The 26,971-nt window shown below is 35.0% G+C and overlaps 1 protein-coding gene and 1 long non-coding RNA gene across 2 annotated transcripts in view; one reads left to right on the forward strand and one right to left on the reverse strand.

Moving 5' to 3' along the window:
• Positions 1-26,971, forward strand: part of PWWP3B (PWWP domain containing 3B) — a 101,931-nt gene that overhangs the window by 35,191 nt on the left and 39,769 nt on the right. The gene's annotated exons all lie outside the window — the stretch shown is intronic.
• On the reverse strand, positions 3,705-26,962 carry LOC309653272. Its single transcript, XR_014259058.1, has 2 exons — positions 22,551-26,962; positions 3,705-9,647 (listed from the first exon to the last, which is right to left on the reverse strand). It is a non-coding gene; the product is annotated as an uncharacterized lncRNA (long non-coding RNA).

A 26,971-nucleotide genomic window follows, 5' to 3' on the forward strand; every position in this document is an offset into this window, starting at 1 on the left:
TATTTTACTGCTATAAAATTCAAACCATCATCTGAGCCTTCAATGAGTCATAGTCTTTTGCTGGTGGAAGGTCTTGCCTCAATACTGATGGCTTTTGATTGATCAGGGTGGTGGTTACTGAAGGTTGGGGTGACTGTGGCAGTTTCTTAGAATAAGAACAATGAAATTTGCCGCACTGATTGACTTCCTTTCAAGAACAATTTCTCACTGCACATCTCCATCAGAGCTCTTGAGTGACCAGGTACATTGTCGTTGGGCAGTAATATTTTGAAAGGAATCTTTTTTTCTGAGCAGTAGGTCCCCAACAATGGACATAACATATTCAGTAAACCATGTTGTAAACAGATGTGCTGTCATTCAGTCTTTGTTGCTCCATTTATAGAGCACAGAGTAGATTTAGCGTAATTCTTAAGGGCCCTAGGATTTTCAGAATGGTAAATGGGCATTGACTTCAACTTAAAGTCACCAGCTGTATTAGCTCCTAACAAGAGAGTCAGCCTGTGCTTTGAAGCTTTGAAGCCAGGTATTGACTTCTCTCTAGCTATGAAAGTCTCAGATGGCATCTTCTTCCAATATGAGACTGTTTCATCTACATTGAAAATTGTTGTTCTGTGTAGCCACCTTCATTAATTTTCTTAGCTAGATGGTCTGGATAACTTGCTGCAGCTTCTACATCAGCACTTGCTGCTTCACCTTGTGCTTTGATGTTATTAAGATGGTTTCTTTCCTTAAACCTCATGAACCAACCTCTGCTAGCTTTAAACTTTTCTTCTGCAGCTTCCTCACCCCACTCAGCCTTCATAGAATTGAAGAGAGTTAGGGCCTTGCTCTGGATTAGGCTTTGGCTTAAGGGAATGTTGTGGTTGTTTTGATCTTCCACCCAGACCACTGAAACTTTCTCCATACCAGCAATAAGGCTGTTTCCCTTGCTTATCATTCGTGTGTTCACTGGAGCAGCACTTTTAATTTCCTTCAAAAACGTTTCCTTTGCATTCACAACTTGGCTAACTGTTTGGCGCCAGAGGCCTAGCTTTCAGCCTATCTCGGTTTTCAACACACACCTTCCTCACTAAGCTTAATCATTTCTAACTTTTGATTTCAAGTGAGAGACAAGTGACTTTTCACTTGAACACTTAGAGGCCATTGTAGAATTATTGATTAGCCTAATTTCAAATTGTTGTGTCTCAGAGAATAGGGAGGCTTGAGGAGAGGGACAGAGATGGAGGAATGACCAGTTGGTGAAGCAGTGAGAATACACACATTTATTAAGATTGCCATCTTATATGCGTGTAGTTCATGGAGTCCCAAAACAATTACATTAGTAACATCAGAGATCACTGATCACAGATCACCAAAACAAATACAATAGTAATGAAAATGTTTGAAATACTGTGAGAATTATCAGAATGTAACACAGAGACACAAAGTGAGCAAATGCTGCTGGAAAAATGGCGCCAATAGACTTGCTTGACTCAGGGTTGCCACAAACCTTCAATTTGTAAAAAACACAATATAATATTCCATTTGCAGCAACACGGATGGACCGAGAGAATATTATTCTTAGTAAAATAAGCCAGACAGAGAAAGACAAATACTATATGGTATGATTTTTATATGCAATCTAAAAAATAATACAAATGAATGCGTATGCAAAACAGAAACAACCTGTGAGTCTGTTTCTGTCACAGAACACAAACTAGTGGTTATCAAAGGGGAGAGGGAGGGACAAATGAGGGGTATGGGATTAACAGATACAAACTACTATACATAAAATAGATAAGTAACAAGGATTTACTGTACAGCACAGGGAATTATACCCAGTATCTTGTAATAACCTATAATGGGATATAATCTGCAAAAAAAAAAAAAAAACTCGAATCACTTTGCTATACACCTGAAACTAACGATATTTTAAATCAACTATACTTCAATTTAAAAAATGCAATATCTGTGAAGCACAATAAAGTGAAATACAATAAAATGAAGTATGCTTCCATACATGATTAAAAGTTAAAATCTGAAGCCAATTAACTGTTTATCTTAACTTGAAACATGACTTTTTTAAAAATAAATGTTAGAAAAACTATTTTATTTTAAGAACTTGATGTGAAAATAAATACTAAGGACTTAACCTAGACCTGACTGCAGTTTTAATCCTTATGGTTGGTCAACTGCACCTCACATGTGATGTCATTTACATATTTTTTCACAGTAATTACTATTGTAGCTGAATTTATGGGAAGAATGAGACCCACTTTCTTGATTTCTCTCTAGCTTTACAGAATCTCCTTTAATAAAAATTATATTGCATTTCCTATTCAATGGGTGATTATCCATTTTCCTTCTACTTCATAAGTTAATGTTTTAAGAGGAAGACAGATGTTCAGGTAAAATAGTTGCAAATAAAAATTGTAATATGTTATACACATTTTCATTGTTGATTTCAATGTGTGATGTAGAATTTTTTAAAAATATTTATTAAGTGGCCTGCTGAAATTGTGGAGTAGAGAAGTCCAAGGATCTTTCAATCCACTGAAGCAACAAATAAGCTTCATAAAACTGTCAGAATCAATTTCTTTGAAACTCCGGAATCTAATCAAACACATTCAACAGCAACCAAAATGTCCACTGACGGATGAAGGGATATAATGTCCACTGACAGATGAACGACTAAACAAAGTATGGTATATACATACAATGGGCTATTATTCAGCCTTAAAATGGAAGGAAATCCTATCACACCTTACCACATAGATGAACCTTGAGGATACTATGCTAAGTGAAATAAGCCAGTCACAAAAAGACAAATACTGGATGATTCCACTTCCATTAGGTATTTAAAATAGTCAAATTCATAGAAACAGAAGTAGAATGGGAGTTACCAGTAGCTAGGGGAGGATGGAAAGGGGAATCACTATTTAACAGATATAGAGTTTAAGTTCGGCAAGATAAAAAGTTCTGGAGATCTGTTTCACAACGATATGAATATACTTATGCGTGCTGAACTATACAAGTACAGATAGTTATCATGGTAAATTTTATGTTATGTGGCTTTTTTAACCACAGTTTTAAAAACGCAACAACCTGGGGAGTCCTTAAAGAAGAAAGAAGCTGATAATTGTTGCTAACAGAGTGTCAAGGCATTTTTATTTACCTGCTTATCATCTGCCACTCGCCAGCTCAGAGATGCCCATGTGCCAGAGGAGCAACATGAACCTTGTTTTCAAAGAAATGTGATTGTGTGTTGTGACCTGTCCGGCAGCTCCCTGAGGAGAGCTGTTCATGGACTTCTCTTTGTTTTGCATCCCTCAAAACATTCCCAAGGTTTGAGTAGCCTCCCTGGAGGTATATGTCAAAAGCCTGTAAAGGAACATACAAGCCACCATCTGGAGCAAGGAGTAACAGACACGGCAAGAAGCAGACAAACTGAAAAGCCTTGCAAGGAAGAAGCCGGGGAAGGAGACACATGGAGGATTAAGGGTTTTGAAATGCTTTTGTTTATATTGGGGACTCTCAAAGGACACATGCATACCCAAGAATAGATGCATAGTTACAAAAGACCTGAGAAGGCCCGAGTTTTAACCTCTGCTGACCTTAAGGTTCAACATAAGCAGGAAGTGAAACCGAAGGCTGAGTTCTTAATGGCCTGGCTAAGCACTGAAAGCGTGCCCCAACTCAGAGTCAATGCACAAAAAACAGGAGAGGTTTTCTTGTTTGTTTGTTTGTTTTTGCTCCTTTCCTCCTCCTCCTCCTTTCCCCCCTCCTCTTCCTCCTCCCCACTGTCTTCCTCCTCCTTTCCCCCCTCCTCCTCCTCTTCCTTCTTCTTCTTCTTTTACTTTCTCTTTTTCTATTGACTCCAGGCTTTTAAGGAAATCTCTGTCAAATCAGTAGCTGGCCACTAGGCTAACAGAACAGAGACTTCAGTGACTACACACAACAAAGAATACAATCTTTGCAAAAATAGAAAAATTAGAAAAGTAACTAAGCAAAAAACTACAGTATACAACAGCAGAAAAAATAAAATAAACCTGAGGAGAGTAACCAAAGGAGAGTTGGTTGTGTATACTAATATTAGATTTTTAAAAATTAAAAGATACAAAGAAGGACATTATATATTGGTAAAAGGGTCAGGTAATCAAGACTATATAACAATTAAAAACATATAAGAACAGTATGGAGGGTCCTTAAAAAAACTAAAAATAAAACTGCCATATGACCCAGCAATCCCACTACTGGGCATATACCCTGAGAAAACCATAATTCAAAAAGAGTCATGTACCACAATGTTCACTGCAGCTCTATTTACAATAGCCAGGACATGGAAGCAACCTAAGTGTCCATCGACAGATGAATGGATAAAGAAGATGTGGTACATATATACAATGGAATATTACTCAGACATAAAAAGGAATGAAATTGGGTCATTTGTAGAGATGTGGATGGACCTAGAGACTGTCATACAGAGTGAAGTAAGTCAGAAAGAGAAAAACAAATATCATATATTAATGCACATATGTGGAATCTTAAAAATGGTATAGATGATCTCATTTGCAAAGCAGAAATAGAGACACAGACGTAGAGAACAAACGTATGGATACCAAGGGGGAAGGTGGGGTAGGATGAACTGGGAGATGAGGATTGACAAATATACACTATTGATACTATGTATAAAATAGATAACTAATAAGAACCTACTGTATAGCACAGGGAACTATACTCAGTGCTCTGTGGTGACCTAAATGGGAAGGAAATTGAAAAAAGAGGGGATATATGTATACATATAGCTGATTCACTTTGCTGTACAGTAGAAACTAACACATTGTAAAGCAACTGTACTCCAATAAAAATTTTTTTAAATCACCAAATTATGGAATTACATTTGACTGTTAAAAATAACTTATATTAATTATATTCAAAGTTAATTATATTAAACTAAATAAAATTAATTATATTTTAAATTTTTTAAAAATAAAAACATATACACAGGTAACAACAAAACCCCAAAATATATGAAGCAAAAATTGATAGAATTTAAGGGAGAAATATTTTCTACAATAATAGATGTAGTGTTCTATAACCCACTTACAATAATGGATAGAGTTACAGAAATGATCAGTAAAGAAATAGAGAACTTGAACAACACTGTAAACCAATTGAACATAAAATATATATACAGAACACTTCACCATACAACAGCAGAACACACATTCATCTCAAGTGCACATGGATCCAGGATAAACCATATGTTAGACAAAACAAGACTCAATAAATGTAAAAAGATTGATTGAAATCATACAAAGTATATTTTCTGACCACAAAAGAATATAACTAGAAATCTATAACATAACTAAAACTTGAAAATTCACAAATATGTGGAAATTATACAACACACACTTAAACAACCACTGGATTAAAGCAGAAAACACAAGAGAAATTTAAAAGTAACTTGAGATGAATGAAAATAAAAGCAAAATATATCAAAATTATGGGATGCAACACATGCAGGACTCAAAGAGAAAATTATGATCATAATTGCCTATTATAAAAAAACGTATCAAATCAATAATCTAACATCGTATCTTAAAGAACCATAAATAAAAGAGCAAACTAAATGCAAGGCTAGCAAAAGAAAGAAAATAATAAAGCTTACAGCAGAGGTATAAAAATACAGAATAGAAAAACAGTAGAGGGACTTCTCTGGTGGTCCAGTGGCTAAGACCCTGTGCTCCCAACTCAGGGGCCCAGGTTCGATCCCTGGTCAGGGAACTAGATCCCACATGCCACAACTAAGAGTTCGCATGCTGCAACTGAGTTCACACACCGCAACTAAGAGTTCACATGCCGCAACTAAAGATCCTGCATGCCACAACGAAAAAGATCCCGCATGCCACAACGAAAATCCCATGTGCCGCAACTAAGACCCAACATAACCAAATAAATAAATAAATATTTTAAAAAAGAAGAACAGTAGAAAGAATCAACAAAACCAAAATTGGTTCTTTGAAAAGATCAACAGAATTGAGAAATTTTTATGTAGACTAAGAAAAACAGAAGATAAAAATTGCTAAAACCAGAAATAAAAGTGAGTACATTACTACTCAACTTACAGAAATCAGAAGGATAATAAGGATGCTATGAATGACAGGATATCAACAAGTTGTGTGTTATATGAAATGGACAAATTCCTAGAAATAAACTATCAAAACTGATTCAGGAAAAAACAGAAAATATGAATAGTTCTATAATAAATAAGGATATTAAATAAGTAATCAAAAACTTCTCAAGTAAGAAAAGCTGTTGACCAGTCTTCACTGGTGAATTCTACCAAACTTTTAAAGAAGAATGGACATTTATCCTTCTCAGAATCTTTGAAAAAATAGAGGGGGGAATTCTTCCTTACTCATTTTGTGAGGCCAGCATTACCCTGTTCCTAAAGCCAGAAAAAAACAACATGAAAACTACAGACTAATATCCCCCATGAATATAGATGCAAAAATCCTCAACAAAATACTAGCAAACTGAATACAACAGCAAATTTAAAAGATCAGATACTATGACTAAGTGGAATTTGTCCTAGGAATTCAAGGGCAGTTCATCATACAAAAATCAAACAATGTAATACATCATCTTAATAGAATAAAGGAAAAACCCCACATGATCACTTCTACTGATGTAGAAAGAAACATTAACAATTTCCAACACCCTTTCATGATTAAAACCCTCAGCAATCTCAGAATAGTAAAGAACTTCCTCAACCTGATAAAGGGCATCTAAGAAAAATCCACACCCAATATACATACTGATGAAAGACTGAAAACTTTCCCCTGAGATCAGAAGCCAGACAAGAATGCCTGCTTTCACCACTTCTTTGAAATATTATGCTGGAAGTTCTAGCCAGAGTAATTACTCAAGAAAAAGGAAAATAATGGGGCATTCTCTTAGTTACTCTGGGCCTTTTGCCTCTCCCTATTAATTTTAGAATCAGGGTTTTTTTAATCCATAATATAATTTGCTGGAATTTTGAGTGGGATTGCGTTGAATCTATAGATCAAGTAGGGAAGAACTGACATCTTAACAATATTGTTTTCCTACTCATGTATATGAAATATTTATTTATTTAGATCTTTTATTACTTTTGTAATAAAAAGTAATGAAAGAATTTTGTAACTTCCTCATACAGATCTTGTACATATTTTATAAAATTTCTGCCTAGGTATTTAGGTTTTTGTACTAATGTAAATGGTGTTGTGTTTTTAATTTAAATTTCCAACTGTTCATTGCTGATATACAGGAAAGCAATTGACTTCCGTATATTATCCTTGTATCCTGCAACCTTGCATAAATGTTTACTAGTTCCAGGACATTTTTGTTGACACTTTTGGGATTTCCTTCATTGATAATGATATCATCTATGAACAAAGAGAGCTTTATTTCTTCCTTTCCAAACTGTATTCCTTTTATTTCCTTTCATTGTCTAATTGCATTAAATAGGACTCTCAGTACAATACTGAATAGGAGTAGTGAAACTGGCCATCTTGCCTTGTTTCTGAACTTGAGGAAAGCATCTAGTTTCTCACCATTAAGGGTTTTGTTAGTTGTAGGTTTTTTTGTAGATACTGTTTATCAAGTTTTGGAAGTTCCCCTCTATTTCTAGCTTGTTCAGAGTTTTTATCATGAATCTGTGTTGGATTTTATCAAAAGCTTTTTCTGCATCTATTGATATAATCATGTGATTTTTCTTCTTTAGCCTGTTGATGTGATGAATTACATGAATTGATTTTTGAATAATAAACTAGCCCTTGTATACCTGTAATAAATCTCTCTTAGTCATGATGTATTGCTTTTTTTATACATTGCTGGATTCAGTTGGCTAGGATTTTGTTGCAGATTTTTGCATCCATGTTCATGAGAGGTATTGTTCTAGAGTTTTCCCTTTTTTTGTAATGTCTTTATCTGATTTTGGTGTGAAGGAGATGCTGGACTTCTTCAGGAGCAGTTCTACTGTCTTCTTCTAGCGTATGGATGATGCGTTCTCGTGCTTTTGTTTGTCTCTTAATTTTTTTTGTAAACTGAGAATTTTGAATATTACAATTGGTGCACTCAGTAAATAAGATTCTCCTACCTCTCCCAAGTTTATTGTTGTAGTCTTTGTAGTAGTCGTTGTTTGTTTGTTTAGTGACTTCTGTACTAATTTTGTAAAGTCCGCATTCCTTCTCATGTGTAGACATTGAAATCTCTTTTTTCTTCCACTTGCTTAGTGGTCAGCTAGCGATTTGACAAAGATTCCCTTAAAGGCCTGGAATTTTTAAAATCCCAGTTTTTGCAGACAGGGCCTTTGTGTATGTTGAGGCATGTCTTCAACACTGAGCCTGTCAGTTTGTAACTCTGCCTTTTGTCCTTTTTTTGCTTGCAGAGCATAGAAGTCAGCCAGAGATGAGAGCTTATAGCCTTCTCAGGTCTTTTCTAAGTATACACTCTACCCTGGGCTTGTAAGAGGCTTTCTATATTTTCAGGAATATGTCATAGTTTTCCTAGCCCTCATTTCCCAAATGTCTCATTCCCAGACTTTCCTAGGCATTTTGGTGAGTCTATTAATTGTCCCAACTGTAATCCATTACCCTGGGCAGCAGCAACTGATTTGACTGTAAGTGTTTTCAAAAAATGTACCCAGCAACCACCACAGGGCTGGGAGAGTTAGGTGTGATAAGAGCAAGCCTTTAAACCAGTACTCCAGGGATGCACGAGACAGACCAAAACAATCAACCACCTTTCTTTTACAATAAGGTCCCTATTATCTTTCTAGTGCAGCTACCCATACGGAGAATGCAGCCTGTTGTCTTCAATGCCACCACCAAACTGGGGAGTGGGGAATGGAACCAGGGTAATTTAAAACGTCACAAAAATCTCTTATCAAGTTTCAGCCTTTTTTCCTTGATTCTTTCCCTGGTTGCTGCAAGCTTTTGGTCAGTGTCCAGAGTTCTTAAAAAGTTGATTCAGATAGGTTTTTCCCCCAGTTTATTCATTGCTTTTGTGGAGGACAGAATTTTCTTGTTATCTACTACGCCATTTTTGTTCAATTCTGTTTTTTAAACTTTTTTAAAAATTACACTCTTGTGAAATAACTGTATATTCACAAGCAGTTATAATAAATTATACAAGAGACGCTTTTTACGTTTTGTTGTCCAATTTGCCTCATTGGTAACACTTTGCAAAAGTATAGCATAATATCACAACAAAGCTATTTATCTTGACACAATCCACCAACCTTACTTAGATTTCCTCAGTTTTACTTGAGCTTCTGTATGTGTATTTAATTATATACATCTTTTTCCCTGAGTAGGTTTGTGTATTCACCACCACAGTCAAAATACTGAACAGTTCCAACACCATGAGGATCTCTTTTGTTGCTCTTTCATAAACTTACTTACCTCCCTCTCCTCCTTCACCCATCCCTAACCAGTGGCAAACACTAATCTATCCTCCGTTTCTCAAATATTATTTCAAAAATGTTATGTAAATGAAATAATAAGATTTATAACCTTTTGGGTTTGTCTTTTTTCACTCACCATAATTTCCTGGAGTTTCATTCAAGTTGTTGTGTGTATAGCTTATTCATCTTTATTGCTGAGTAGTATTCCACAGTATGACTGTAATATAAAGAAATTATAGTTTCTTTAACCACTTACCCTTTGAAGGATAACTGAGTTGTTTTCATTTTAGACTATTACAAATAAAGCTGCTGTGAACATTTGTGTGAATATTTTTTATAAAAATGAATCTTCATTTCTCTGAGGAAAATCCCTAAGAGTGCAGTTGCTGAGTCCTATGGTAATTGCGTGCTCAGCTTTATAAGAACTTGCCAAACAATTCTCCAGAACAGTGTATATCATTTTAACTTTCCACCAGCAATATATGTGTGATCCCATTTCTCTGCATCCGCACCAATGTTTGGCATTGCCCCTCTCTCTTTATTTTTTTCTTTTTTGGCCACACCATGCTGCTTGTGGGATCTTAGTTCCCTGACCAAAGATTGCACCCGTGCCCTGGCAGTGAGAGCACTGAGTCCTAACCACTGGACTGCCAGGGAATTCCTGCCACTCTCTTTTATTTTAGCCCTTCAAATAAGTATGTAGTGATATCTCATTGTGGTTTTAATTTGCATTTCTCCAATGGTTAAATATATTGAATATCTTTTCATGTGTTTGTTTTCCATCTGTATAGTCTGTTTGGTAAAATGTCTGCTCATGTCTTTGGCCTACTTTCTAGCTTCTATTTACTATTGAGTTTTGAGAGTTCTCTAATATAATCTGAACGCTAGTCCTTTGTAGGATGTGTACTGTGCAAATATTTGTCCAGTTTGTAGCTTTTCTTTTCATCCTCTTCACATGGACTTTCAAGAGCAAAAGCTTTCAATTTCACTGAGGTCTAATTGATCAAGTTTTCCTTTTTTTCATTGTGCTTTTAGTATAAGAACTAAGAACTCTGCTTAGCCTTATTTCCCAAAGATTTTCCCTCATGCTTTATTTTTTTCCAGAAATTTTATAGTTTTATGTTTTACATTTAAAGTTGTGCTCCATTTTGAGTTAAGTTTTTTAACAGGTATGATGTTTAGGTCACAGTTTATTTATTTTTGGATGTCCAATTGCTCCACACCATTTGTTGAAAAGCCTATCCCTCCTCTACTGGATTGTTTTTACAACTTGGTCAAAAATCAATTGAGCATAGTTGTATGAGTCTATTTCTGGATTGTCTATTCTTTTCCCTTGAACTATGTATGTATCTCTGCACCAGTACAACAATATCTTCCTTATGGTATAGATACAGATATAGATACACACAACATTGGATAGAGTGGTGTTATTCTTCTTCTACAAAATTGTTTTGGCTATACTAAATCCTGTGCCTTTATATATACAATTTTGAATAAGGTTGTCTATGTCTACAAAAGACTACTGAGATTTTTATAGGAATTGCAACAAGCCTATAAATAAATTCACATCTTTACTATATTGAGTCATCCAATCCATGAATACAGTATGCCTCTCCACTTATGTAGGTCTTTTATTTCTTTCCTCAGCATTTTGTAATTATCAGCATACAGAACCTGTACGTGTTTTGATAAGTGTATACCTAAGTATTTCAACTTATTTGCAATTATAGTAAATTATGTTTTTTTCAATTTTGGTTTCTGCATGTCCATTGTCAGCAAATAGAAATACAATTGATTTTTGCATGTTGATAGTTTATTCTGTGACCTTACTGAACTAACATTTGTTCTAAGCAGATTTCGTAGGCCTATACAATTCCTTTGCATGAATATGTGGTAGCAGCTATTATGGCATATAATAAAAATGTACACTCATGAAAGAATCTGGAAACTATGTCACTAAACAAAACCTACATGTACTAAGTATCATCATATGAGAAACATGGAGTAGAAGTGGAAATTAAGAGGACAGAAATATACTTAATAGTAAAGATAGGCACTTCAGGCAAGAATTTGTCATTGGGGCTGCCAATCATTGCAAATTTCAAAACTTAGAAGATAGCAATGTCTCAAGTGACACTTCTGATAGAGGAGTCAGTATTCATGAGTGGGATTTTCCCCACTCATCCATAGATGTTTAAATAATATGGTTCCATGTTGACCTCTTTTTTTCCATATTGACCTCTTAAAAGGAGATTTCTCTCACTGAATTTAAAATTAGGCTTTCTCATCTAAACAAGTTGCATAAATGATTGGCAATACTGAAGCTAAGATTGTGTCCATGTACCCTCATTTCATCAAATACCATTCAATTGTTGCTATGGTCTTTGGCAACACCATGTACTGTGTTCTGGGAACATAATTTTCCATGGCATAATTGCCTTAAAAATCTGGAAGTTGTTTGTTTTCTACTTGTATTTATGATGAGCTTCTTAGAATGCCAGCTTCAGGACCATCTTCAGAGGGATTTTTTGACTCCTTTATTTCTGCTTCATATCTTAGGGCCTGGCACATAAGAGATACCCTCAAAACATTTGTTAAATAAATTAAATGAAGGAGTGATATGGAAATCAAATCTCTTGATACCTGCTCTTTATTTGTATTTTTTTAAAAAGTGAAGCTCATGAGAAACCGTGATTCAACTCCTGTGATTTCTGAGGCTTAAAAATACTTTACCAACAGAGAGGTATTAGTCAAAGGGTACAAACAGTTATGCAAGATGAATAAGTCCTAGAGACCTACTGTACAGCATAGTGCCTACAGTTAATAATATACTGAATACTTAAAAATTTTCTAAGAGGGTAGATCTTAAGTGTTTTTATCACAAAAATGATAGTAATAAATAAAGAGGACAGGAGAAAACTTTTGGAGGTGATGGATATGTTTATGACATAGATTTTGGTGACGTGACGTTTTCATGGTTGTATACTTATCTCCAAATTCAAGTTGTATACATCTAAAATGTACAGCTTTTTATGTCAATCATACCTCAATAAAGTGATTTTTTAAAAAGCACTATACTCATTCCAATGAAATACATCGGAGGATGTAGCTGTTGACATAAGCTCAGCATTATCCAGGCATCAGGAACGACTTTGGCCAAAATTAAATAGAAAAAAATACATGGTGGAGGAGTTTAAGATCTTTGAGTTTTAATTTAATTTGACATAGGAGCAAAATAATTTTTATTAAATTCTTTGGAGTTTATTTATTTATGGGAAGTTCATAAAGGGAAAGGGGAACTTTTTATTCGTTTTCAAATTTGGAGCATCTCTACATTCTGGTCATTTTATTATTGGTATATCTAAATGTGATCTTATATTAGAACTTCTGATGAACTATACTGAACAACATAGACGGATGTAAGGGAAGATGGGAAATAGGAGAGGGAGTGAACTTAGAGTAGGAAACTAGGACTACAGAGAAAGCAAGACTATGTTTGTAAATGAATAATTTGCTGCTACAGGTGTGGGAAATCTTGCTAATGAGATCGTGGTAACCAGGTGGCTAGATGAAATCCACAAGGAATTGATGGTACTACTGACTGTAGTACCAGCAGCACAGGGCTCAATTGGCAAGTAAGAAAGTTTCAATATGGTGAGTAAAAAGACACCTCTAATAAAATCTGGTGATGGGATATGCAGCTACACACTTGGCTTACTTAAGTCTAATTAATGATTAAGACATGTGAGTTAAAAGAACAAAGACCTTATGAAACATTGGGATGAAGGTGGGTCGAAGGTCCTCCAACTGGTTTCCCTGTTGAAGGACTTCACAGTAACACTCCTGATCTCTCTCCCTAAACTTCCCTCCCTTGGGGAGGATGAATGGTGAGCTTGGGAGAAGAAACTGTATGCCTGGATCAGTCCCTTCTTTTGTCATTGGATCTGACTGTCTACAATGAGGGTTCATTCTGGCTTTCTTTATGCCGTAAGTTAAAATGGACCCTTTCTGTGGTACTAGGAAATGATGAAGGCAGCAATTTTCTAGCAGTAACAGAGATTGGATAAGTAAACTTGTCTAGCTCAAGGGGGAATTATTTGCAAGCGTTTTGGTTAAATATCAGGAATAAAGCTAACATTTTGATGTCCACCTCTCTGTCACCCAAATCTTATTTTTCAATTGATTCTAATCTAGGGAACATAAAGAAGTACTTAACACATCTTCTATATTAACTTCAAAAGAAAAATAAAGCCATTCAAATCTCATGAGTTTTCCAGGATGACTTAATATAAATATAAATAATTAGCAGGAAGAGAAAATATTTCAAAGTTTCAAACTTAAAAATCACTGTACCATATATACACTACCAAATGTAAAATAGATAGCTAGTGGGAAGCAGCCACATAGCACAGGGAGATCAGCTCGGTGCTTTGTGTCCGCCTAGAGGGGTGGATAGGGAGGGTAGGAGGGAGACGCAGAGGGAGGATATGGGGATATATGTATATGTATAGCTGATTCACTTTGTTATACAGCAGAAACTAACACACCATTGTAAAGCAATTATACTCCAATAAAGATGTTTTAAAAATCCTAATATTAAAAAATAAGAAGAAAGAAAGAAAAAGAAGAAAGGAAGAAAGAAAGAAAGAAAAGAAAAAAAATCACTGTACCAGACACTGAGAATATATTCCTTTTTCTGTGAGATTTCTCTTGAAAGGCCTTTGTCACTTCTGTTCTTTGGTGAACAATACAGAACGTGGGCTATAGTCCGAGATATTCTAATCCCAGAGTGTATTTCAAAAGCCATTATCTTCAGATATATTTATATATCATCTTTATATAAACCTGCCTTTGTATTAAAAGAAAACATTCAAATATATTTGGAATTTTAGGGTAAAAGGAAATATTATACTAAATGAGAAGTTGAAAAAAAATCTTCCCTTAGAATTGGGAAGTTTGGGGTAAGTTATTGGCACAGACGGTACACAATGAGAAAACATTTTGTTTATCCAGATTGAGAGTCCAGCTGATAAGTATGTGATTGAACTACTTAGCATAGTAAAATGTAAGGCTTTTTTAAAAGAAGGGAGAGTTTTCTGGGCACATTTGTGAGAAACAGAATTCTTCCACTGCCTTATTGGGACATTTATGTACACAGGGCTTATTCATTGAACAATGGAGTATGTTTTATACAGCTTTACTTTCTGGTGCTTCTGGCATCTAATGTAAGCTTCTGGGTTGATCAACATTTACATTTAGTCCTCTGAAGAAAAGGGAGTGGTTTGTAGGCTATGTGTGTGTTTGTGAGGTGAAAGTAGTGGTAGAAACATGAAAATGGGAGTGTTGGTTCTGGTTCCAGGTTACACAAAATAAGCACATCACCCATCTCTGCCACTGAATACAAATAAAACTTGAACAGAATGCATGGAGAAGCTATATGAGGACTCTGAAATGTAAATAGCAACGGGTAAGTTGGGAAAGGACAACCAAATTCAAAGTATCATGGAACTGACAGTGGGTTTAACATATTTTTTTCTCTTTGAACTCCCTGCCTTGAATGTAATACACTCTGAAACCCAGAAGCGAGCACTGCAGTGTAGAAAGTGAGGGCTCCAGAGAGCTTAAAGAGTTGGAAAGGAAATGCCTAACATTCATAGAGATCATAGATATGCCCCTTTTTCTTTCTATCTTTGAAATACACTTCATATTACATGCTTTTTTTCCAAAACACATCATCAAATTAAACATAAAACCAAAAACTATAAAACATCTGAAAGAAAACATAGGAAAAAAATCTTTGTGACCTTTGGGTAGGCAAAGATTTCTCAGATGTGACGCCAAAAACATGATTCATAACAAAACTAATTGATAAACTAGACATTATCAAAGCTATTCTCCTTGGAAAACACTGTTAAGAGAGTGAAAAGAGAAGCTACAGAGAGAAAATATTTTCAAACCACACCTTGATAAAGGACACATATCCAGAATATACAAAAAATCTCGGAACTTAGTAAGAAAATAAACAACCCAACATAATATAAAATCACAAACCTCAATAATAAGATAATAAACAACAGAACATAAGATGGGAAAAGGATTTCAACAGACATATATATGGAATCTAAAAAAAAAAAAAACAGGTCATGAAGAACCTAGGGGCAGGACGGGAATAAAGATGCAGACCTACTAGAGAGTGAACCTGAGGACACGGGGAGGGGGAAGGGTAAGTTGGGACAGAGTGAGAGAGTGGCATGGACATATATACACTACCAAATTTAAAATCGATAGCTAGTAAGAAGCAGCCGCATAGCACAGGGAGATCAGCTCGGTGCTTTGTGACCACCTAGAGGGGTAGGATAGGGAGGATGGGAGGGAGACGCAAGAGGGAGGAGATATGGGGATATAGGTATACGTATAGCTGATTCACTTTGTTATAAAGCAGAAACTAACACACCACTGTAAAGCAATTATACTCCAATAAAGATGTTTTTTTTAAAAAAAGGTATAGAAATAGCAAATTAGTACATCAAAAGATGTTTAACATCATTCATTATTAGGAAAATTTAAATTAAAACCAAAATGAGTTAGCACCACACACCTATTAGAATGAATCAAATTTAAAATATTAACCACACTAAGTACTGGAAAGTTGTGGAGAAACTGGAACTGTCATACACTGCTGGTGGGAATATAAAATGGTACGGACACATTGAAAAACAGTTTGGTAGACCACAAATAACAAATGTTTCCAAGGATGTGGAGAAAAGAGAACCCTCGTGCACTGTTGGTGGGAATGTAAATTGCTTGTAGCCACTGTGGAAAACAGTATGGCGGTTTCTCAAAAAACTAAAAATAGAACAGCTAACACAACATTAAAAAACAACCATATTCCAATAAAAATTAATTTTTAAAAAAACTAAAAGTAGAACTACCATATGACCCAGCAATTCCAGTCCTGGGTATATATCTGAAAAAAACAAAAACACTAATTCGAAAACATACATGCACCCCAATGTTCATAGCAGCATTATTTACAATAGCCAAGATATGGAAGCAACCTAAGTGTTCATCAGTAGATGAAGGGGTAAAGAAGATGTGGTATATATATATAATGGAGTACTACTCAGCTATAAAAAAGAATGAAATTTTGCCATTTGCAGCAATGTGGATGGACTTGGAGGGGATTATGCTAAGTAAAATAAGTCAGACAAAGACAAATACTGTATAATATCACTTATATGTGGAATCTAAAAAAATACCACAAACTAGTGAATATAACAAAAAGCAAACAGGCTCACAGATATACATAACAAACTAGTGGTTACCAGTGGGGAGAGAGAAGGGGGGAGGGACAAGATAGGGGTAAGGGATTAAGAGGTACAAACTATTATGTATAAAATAAATAGCTACAAGGATATATTGTACAACACAGGGAATATAGCCAATATTTTATAATAACGATAAATGGAGTATAACCTATGAAAATATTGAATCACTATGTTGTACACCTGTAACTTACATAATATCATACATCAACTATATCTCAATAAAAAATAAAAATAAAGAGGAAGAAAGAACTCTAAGGGATTGGTGCTATGGAAAATGGTTGTCAGCTGGCTTTATTGTCCTCTGAGCCAGCTGAGTGGTGGATGGGGCATTTGCTTCCTACCTCCCATTTTTTGTTATTCCTCTATTACTTACAGCATATTTATACAGAAATCTATATGAAATGAATGGTTATGTATAAACACAAATGTTTTATTTTTGCCATAGGTGTTTTTGATATTTTTTTCATATATTTCTTTTCCTTTGATTTCAGCCTCTCCCAAAGGTTTCTAATTAGCCTCCTTTCTGATCACAGGGCTATCAATAAAAATGATTGTCTGAAAAAAAATGGTTTGGCAGTTTCTTAAAAAGTTAAACACATACCTACCATATGATCTAGACATTCCACTCTTAGATATTTACCCCAAAGAAATGAAACTATATGTGCATAGAAAGATTAGTGCACAAATGTTCATAGCAATTTTATTTGAATTAGCCAAAAACCATAAACAGGAAAAATCCACATGTCCATTAAGAAGTAAATGAATATAGCAGCACTCTTCACAATAGCTTAGACATGGAAATTACCTAAATGTCCATTGAAGATGAACGGACAAAGAAAATGTGGTACATATATACAATGGAATACTACTCAGCCATAAAAAAGAATGAAATAATGCCATTTGCAGCAACATGGATGCAACTAGAGATTATCACACTAAGTGAAGTAAGTCAGAAAGAGAAAGACAAAACCATATGATATCACTTATATGTGGATTTATGTGAAACAGAAACAGTATCACAGACATAGAGAACAGACTGGTGGTTACCAAGGGTGAGGGGGTTGGGGGAGGGATAGAATGGGAGGTTGGGGTTAGCAGATGTAAGCTTTTATATATAGAATGGATAAACAACAAGGTCCTACTGTACAGCACAGAGAACTATATTCAATATCCTATGATAAACCATAATGTAAAAGAATATTTAAAAATGTATATATGTATAGCTGAAACACTTTGCTGTACAGCAGTAATTAACATAACATTGTAAATCAACTATACTTCAATTTAAAAAAAGAAGTAAATGAATAAACTACAAACTGTAATATATCTATACCTATACCTATACCTATACCTATAACTATATCTACATCTATATCTCTATACCTATGTATATATCTCTATAGAAATATATCAGTAATTAAAATGAATTATTGATATATGCCACAACCTAGATGAATCTCAAAATAATTATTGTAGTGAAAGAGGAAAAGCAAAGAGAAAGCACATAGTGCATTATTGCATTAATATGAAATCACAGAAAATGCAAGGCCTATGAGTAACTGTGGAACAGGAGGGAGGCTGCAGGGAGTGGGAACAAGGAAGGATTATCAGAGGAGTGAGGAAGCTTCTAGGAATGGATGAAATGTTGCTATCTTGAGAGTGGTGATAATTTCATGAGCTTATGTATTATACAAAAACTGTGTTGTATAATTTAAAAATGTTAACAGTGTGTTTTATGTCAAATATACCCATGTACAGCCATTTAATAAAGTAAAATAATGGAAAAAGACATACCATGCAAACATTAATCAAAAGAATGCTGGAGTGGATATATTACTATGGTAAAAATTAGATTTCAGAACAAGGAACATTAAAGGGATAAAGAGGGGAATAACAATGATAAAGGATTCAATTGAAGAACTAAAAATCCCAAATGGGTATGTGCCTAACAACTGAGCTTCAAAATAACTGAAACAAAAAAGACAGAAATTAAAGGAGAAATAGAAAATTATGCATTTATTGTTGGACGTTTTAACATGATTCTCTGAATAATTTATGGAATAAATAGTAAGTTTGAATAAGATTTAGACAAGACTATGAACTAACTGATCTAATTGATATTTATGGAGCACTCCACACAACAACTAGCATAATAAACATTCTTTTCAAATGCATATGCATCATTTACCAAGATAGACCATATTTTGGACCACTAAAAATCCTCATTAAGGCTAAAATATTAAAATTATGCAAAATACCTTCTCTGATCATAATGGAATTAAACTAGAAATAAATTATAGAAAAATACTTTTAATACCCACTGTTTTAAAATTAAACATCATTCATAAATATCAATAACTCAATATGTCAAAGGGGAAGCCATAAGAAAAATTAGAAACTATTTTGAATGGAATAAAAATAAAACACAACATATCCAAATTATTGTGATGCTTCTAAAACAATACTTAGAGAGAAATTTATAGCATGAAATCCTCGGAATAAGAAAGAAGAAAGATCCCTAATCAATGATCTAAGCTACCACATTAAGAAATTAGCAGAAGAGCAAATTATACCCACAGCAAGGAGGAAGAGTGAAATGATAAAGATAAGAGTAGGAATCAATGAACTTGAAAGCAGAAAATCAATAAAGAAAATGAATGAAAACACAAAGTGATTCTTTTATAAGGTCAAGAAAATTGATAGCACCCTAGCCTGACTGATCAAGAAAAAAACAAAAGAGCAAGAGAAAAGAAATAAATTACCAATTATCAGAAATTAAAGGTAAGATATCACTGCAGAGACTATAAACATTAAAAATATAATAAGGAAATATTATGAATAAGTTTTAATGCATAAATCCAACAACATAAATGATATAAACTAGCTGCCTGAAATAAACTACCGGCAGTCACTCAAAAAGCAATCTGCAGGGGACTTCCCTGGCGGTCCAGTGGTTAAGACTCCATGCTCCCAGTGCAGGGGGCACAGGTTTGATCCCTGGTTGGGGAACTAAGATCCCACATGCCACATGGAGCAGCCAGAAAAAAAAATCTACAGCGTTAATAGTTCTATATCTATTCAAGAAATTATATTCATAGTGAAAATCATTCCAACAATGAAAACTTCAGAACCAAATGTCTTCACGGGGGAATTCCACAAAATATTTAAGGTATAAATATTACCAATTCTACATGAATTTTTCTATAAAATAGAAAATAAAGGATCACTTCACACTCTTTTCATGAAAACAGAATTTTACCGAAGGCATAAACAGATAAAAAGATTACAAAAAATGAAAACTACAGGCCAATAACTCATTAATATATTCAATAGATAAGCCTATTGACAAGCCTATGTCCTTAGCTGTAGACAATTTCTTAATGAATAGTTTCTTTGATCAATATAAAATGTTTTCTATATGTTTTTAAAAGCTATTTCCCTTGAATTCTTTTTTATGTTGTATTAATATTGTCCAATTTTCAATCTTTAAATATATTCTTGACATAATTTTTATATCTCTTCATTGTTTTTCAGAAAGTAATTTTAGGTGCATATATAAAATAGAAATACATTTGCCTAGTTAAATTTTACAATATGACTCTAATATTAGAGTCAACTCTCATCACCTGAGTATCCTCTTTCTCCACTTCTTTCAGATCAAATCTATTTTATCAGTTTTGCATATACCATTCAAGATCTTTTTCCATAGATATGGATATATCTTCATGTCCAAAGAAAATAATACAGAGTATTGTTTTCCATCTGTGTGAGATTTTTACATTAATGGTATCATTTTGTCTCTTTGGTGTGTAATATTATTTTCTTTCTATATTAATATATTTAGATTCATCTCATTCTTTTGTTGGATGCATAATATTTCATTTTGGTCTAGACCTTATATTAATTATTCTATCCCCTCTAATGGTACTTTGTTTCCCATTGTTTTTGTTTTGTTTTATTATGAAGACAATGCAGTGGATAATCATGACAACAGTTCTTTCCTGAAGCACAATAGAGAAATATCAATAGATGTTGAAAGAATCGCACACCCAATTCACATACCTTTCACTTCCAGAAAAAAAGAAGCAACATTGGCTTTTAAACCCCAAAACCGATGCCTGAGTCATTTGCAGTTATACGGGCTTTACGAAATCTCCAGCCTTTGAGGTTATAGGGAAAAGAAGGAATGAAATATAATATTTAAAGAAAGTTGGCCTATTGAAACGTGGACTAATTGTGAGTTTTATGTAGAACACTATTAAGGGAGTGTTAAATTGAGATGATTCTCTGTGGTGTTAAAAAAAAAAAATACTCCCTGCAAATAAAACTAGGAAGAGGAGACGAAGAGACAGAAAGGTTATACTGAAAGTAACAGAGCTAGTGAGTGGCAGAACTAGAATTCAAGCCCACAAATGTCTTTCTGGATATCTCTCTGATTAGGAAGTACAGCTGTGAATGATCCCAATATGAGAGTTGCCAGATAAAATACAGAACACTCAATTAATTTCAATTTCATATAAAGAAATTTTTTTAGTGTAAGCATGACCCATGAAATATTTGTTGTATATATGAAATTCAGGTTTAACTGGGCTTTCTGTTATTTTATTTGCTAAATCTGGCAATCCTACCAATATTTATCCTCTATGTTTAACTATAAAGGCTGTGTATCTTGGTTTCATTTTCCATTCTCTCCTCACACACACACAAAAGTTTTGAAAACCTTCATTTGGTTTATATATAGGTATATTTCTGGACTTGCCTGGGACATACTCTATGGGTCCTAGGAGGTTTGAGGTGGGTTCTTCTTGCTTTTGAGTCCCCCAACTGACCACAGAGGGGTCCCTTCTGTGCTTGTTAATAAGAAGTAGAGCTGCAGTAAGCTCAGTCTCTCTAACCTGAATAAACATATATTATAGAAACTGTGTATGTTCTTACCTATTCTGTTGATAAGTTCATGTGGTATTCATCAAATGTACCTAAGTTTTATTTTTAAAATTAATCTTAATATAGCATATATGTAAAACACTTACCTATGAATGTATTATCCATGGTAGTCTGTAGGTTTCATCATTGCCTAGGGACCAGCATAATCCCTAAAGTAGCAGCCTCATATTTATCTTCTGTCCTGTGTCCCTGAGCACTATGGAGCAGTGTATCTATCCTCATTCAAGTTGTTCTTCATGGTCCTTGGTATGATGAGTGATTTTTTAACAAGTCCTGGACACTTTGACTATTGTGCTGGGAGATTCTTGATTTTAGGTAAATATTCTATTTCAACAGGTAGACAGTCACCCTTTTTAGGTCTAGCTTGTAGATCCTGGCCAACTTTTGTGACCTTTAGTTCAAACAGCAATTTAATTTTCAGAGCCCAATTCAGTACTATTCTTGTTGGCTTCATTCTGGCTCTACTAGTCTCTCTCTCGATCTCTGCTGGTGCCACCTATGTGCCCAAAGCCATTGGGTGGGAGTTGATGAAACACTGAGTCTTGGTTGCTGATACTGTGGTGGACTGACCCACCACTGCTCCATGCATGGAGTGTGGAACAGGTCCCTGGCTGGGCCTTGATGACTATGCCCCAGCTGTTGATTGGGCCACCACTGTTTCTATTGTTGGGCAGGGTGGATCTCCCCACTAGGTCTTTAATTGGTTGCCTTTTTTCAATTCCTTTGGACAGAAAGATTTTGTTTTCTTATGTTTTTCTTTTATGCCTGTGGGAACTTCCAAGTTGGGTGTTTCTTTGGAGCCCAATCAGGAATATATAAGAGATACAAAGAAAACCCAAGAGACTCACAGTGGTGTCTTTCCTCAAGTTTTGAGTTCTGTGTCCTGTCAGCTTCTTTCTTGCACCTTCAGAGTCCTTTTATGATTGTCTGTTGAATTATTCCCATGGTATTTAGACAAGAGAAAAAAGGAAAGTTAGTCAATGCCATTTTGTTTTGGAACTAGAAGTCAGTTTATCTTTTCTGGAGTCATTTTCTTCATCTTACCATTTTCATAAACATTTCTTCGAAAATTTACCAGTGTCCTTAGCCCAGGCAGCTCCTCAGTGGCTGGCTTTTCTAGTACTGTATCTGGAAGGTTAGTAGTCACTAAATTTTCTCCTCCCCATATTGTTCCAAAAGTACAAAAAATTCTTGGACATGGCCTCAATACATTCCTGGGGATGGTTGTAATCAAGTATCTCCATTATCAACAAGGATCTTGGTGGAGGGAAAATCTCATTCTCACATACTACTCAGGTTCTGTGTCCTCACTGGGGTCATCTCGATGTCCAGATTCTAACATTTTCTGTTCTACCTCATTCATTCATTTGGTCATTCATTTAGCTTTAGCATCATGACTAGTAAGTGAACTACTGAGCTGTGGTACAATACTATCGTTTTGAGGATAAATTTAAGGTACAATAGAAAGAACATGATAATCTTGTGAACCAGGTCATCTGGAGCTATTGACTGTTTACCCTGGGTTTGGATCTATATGGATTTTGAAATCCCTTTCAGCACAAGCATCTGTTATTTCAGGTTCTAAGGTGGTCCTGAACAGACATTGAACCCAGTTTTTGTGTGTCTGACAGGAAATCCAGAATGATAAACTATCCTTTTCTTCCACTTTAACTCATTGTTTCAAAATCCTTTTATTTTATGCCAATGGTAAATTTTGGGAGAATTGCTGAAATAATCTCTCCTAATATTTTATTCATTTATTCATTTACCGCATTGATTCTGAGAATGAATTTGTACTTCAGTTTCCTTGGAAAGCTAATGTAAAACTGATTGTTATGCTGATATTCCGGTTTCCATGACAACTGGAATATGCTATCTAATGGTCAGAGGTAGAAATAGTTAGCAAGGATATTCACGGGGAGAAAGAATGGCATACATGCATCTATAACAGGCCTACTGGGGAGTCTACCATCACTATGACTATGTGTCTTTTTACGTGTGTGTGTTTGAGGGAATGAGTTATTTTATTGGAGAAACTGGGTCTCATCCCCCCTGTAATTTGGGAGAAACTGTCAGGTCCTCATGAGGAGAGTGGTAAATAACTGAGTCACCAGTTATTTATTCAATTTCCTTGTCTCTGTGCTCTAAAATAGCCTGACACCTGTGAGAGGAGAACCTCTTGAGCCTTTGATTCTTTCAAATGGATTCTGTCAGTGGACATAGAATAAAATGTGGATGATCCAAAAGAGGATTAAATTAATTTTATGATTTTAAAAACGTATATAATATTTTTCAATTTTAACATTATGTATTAAAAATTCCCCTGACAACATGGGTATCACTTATCAGGAAAAAAATGAATTTTAGTAATGATCTAAATTCCCCTTAAACTGTCCTATATATTCAATACCAAAATAATTATCAAAAGTTCCTTTTAGGGCTTCCCTGGTGGCGCAGTGGTTGAGAATCTGCCTGCCAATGCAGGGGACACGGGTTCGAGCCCTGGTCTGGGAAGATCCCACATGTCGTGGAGCAACTGGGCCCGTGAGCCACAACTACTGAGCCTGTGCATCTGGAGCCTGTGCTCCGCAACGGCAAAGGCCGCGACAGTGAGAGTCCCGCGCACCGCGATGAAGAGTGGCCCCCACACCGCGATGAAGAGTGGCCCCCACTTGCCGCAACTAGAGAAAGCCCTCGCACAGAAACGAAGACCCAACACAGCCAAAAATAAATAAATAAAATAAAAATTTTTTTAAAAAGTTCCTTTTAATTACGCAAGGCAATTATAAAATGTATCTAGTGTCAGTAAGGTGCCAGAATAGCTAAAATATTTTTATTATATAGGACCGTTACCACCTGCTCTTTTAGTGTAATAAAGAAAGTTCCTTACTCATTATTTTTAGGAAATACTGCATTCAAGTGCCTATAAATTTCCACAGGCTGCATAGGACAAGAAGCTCTAAGGTAATAGCTTGGAATTTTGGTGATGTGGGTTTGGGAGAAAAGTGAAAAAAAATGAATTTCAGTCTATGGGTGTCGGTATTCATGGGAGTCATTTTAAGAAATGTGCACTTACTGAAAGAGAACTCCATACTAGGATTTCTTTTCCTTGAGGTATATGTTAATCACCTGGATAAGCGGTAATCAGAATATTGCTTCCAAAATACTATTTCTATAGAGCATGACTATCAGTTAACTGAAAACTCCTTTTTTTTTAGTTCATTAATTAATTAATTTTTATTTTTATTTTTTTATTATTTTTGGCTGTGTTGGGTCTTCGTTTCTGTGCGAGGGCTTTCTCTAGTTGCGGCAAGCGGGGGCCACTCTTCATCGCGGTGTGCAGGCCTCTCACTATTGCAGCCTCTCTTGTTGCAGAGCACAGGCTCCAGACGCACAGGCTCAGTAGTTGTGGCTCACGGGCCCAGTTGCTCCGCGGCATGTGGGATCTTCCCAGACCAGGGCTCGAACCCGTGTCCCCTGCATTGGCAGGCAGATTCTCAACCACTGCACCACCAGGGAAGCCCCTGAAGACTCCTTTTTGATTAGTGATTTTATTTCAATCTAAGAGCAATTGCAGAAAATGAATCATTTTTGTTAAAAGCATAGGAATTAAAAACTCCTAATTTTTACATTTTATTACTTTCAATTTTTTTATTTTATCGTGGTGAGAACATTTAACATGAGACCTACCCTTTCAACAAAATTTAAAGTGTACAGTACATTATTGTTGACTGTAGGTACAATGTTATATAGAAGATTTCTAGAGCTTATTCATCTTACTTAACTGAAATTTTGTGTCTGTTGACTAGTAACTTGCCATTTACCCCTCCTCCCAGATCCTGGAAACCCATTATTTCACTCTTTGATTCTATGAATTTGACCATTTTAGATATATCATGTAAATGCAAGCATGCAGTATTTATCTTTCTGTGACTGGCTTTTTCCACTTAGCATAATGTCATCAAGGTTCATTCATGTTGTCACATACGGTTGAATTTCCTTCTTTTTAAAAGTAGAATAATATTCCATTGTATGCATACCACACTTTCTCTACTCATCCATCTGCTGATGGATACTTAGGTTGTTTCCACATCTTGTCTATTGTGAATAGTGATGCAATGAACATGGGAATGTTAATACCTCTTCAAGATCTTGATTCAGTTCTTTTGGATAAATACTCAGATGGGATCATATGGCATGTCTACACTTAGTGTTTTGAGGAACATCATATTGCTTTTCATGGTGGCTGCACCATTTTGCGTACCCAACAACAACGTGCAAGGGTTCCACTTTCTCCATATTGTCGCCAACATTTGTTATCTTTTATTTTTTTAATAATGGCCTACCTGACAGGTGTGAAGTGATATCTCATTGTGGTTTCAACTTGTATTTCACAGATGATTAGTAACATTGAGCTTCTTTTCATATCCCTCTGTCATGTATGTCTTCTTTGGAGAAATGTCTATTCAATTCCTTAGCCCATTTTTAAAGTGAGTTATTACTTTTTTGGCTATTAAATTATAGGGGTTTCTTTTATAATTTGGAGATTAACCTCTTATCAGATATATGGCTTGCAAATGTCCCATTCCACAGATTGCCTTTCCCCTCTGTTGATGGTTTCCTTTGTGGTGCAGAAGATTTTTAATTTGATATAGTTTCACTTTTTAACTTTGGTTTTATTGCCTGTGATTTTGGTGTCAAATCCATGAAATAATTTCCAAGATCAATGTCATGAAGCTCTTCCTGTATGTTTTGTTCTAGGATTTTTAGAGTTTCAAGTCTTATATTTCAGTCCTTAATCCATTTTGAGTTGATTTTTTTGTGTATGATGTAAGATGAGTCCAATTTTATTCTTTTGCATGTGAATACCCAATTTTCCCGTCACCATTTGTTGAACAGACTATCCTTTCTGCATTGTGTATTCTTGGTAAGCTTGTCAGTTTATTTTTCTTTACAGTTTATTTTAAGCTGACAACAACTTAACTTCAATCACATACAAAAACTCTACATTTTAACTGCCCCCCACACATGCTTCATGTTACTGTTGTCACGGTTTACATGTATTTATATTGTGTATCTTTTAACTTATTTTAAAATTATAGTTATTTTTAATGCTTATTTTAATACTTTTGTCCTCTACCTTTAATACTAGAATTAAAAGTGTTTCTTTCCTAACACCATTACAGTAATGCAGGATTCTCTATTTGTCGATATATTTACCTTTCCCAAAGAGTTTCATACTTTCCTATGCTATTGTGTTCCTGTTTAG

This window comes from Balaenoptera physalus, assembly GCF_965194825.1.
Source record: "Balaenoptera physalus genome assembly, chromosome: X".
Lineage (NCBI taxonomy): Eukaryota > Metazoa > Chordata > Mammalia > Artiodactyla > Balaenopteridae > Balaenoptera > Balaenoptera physalus.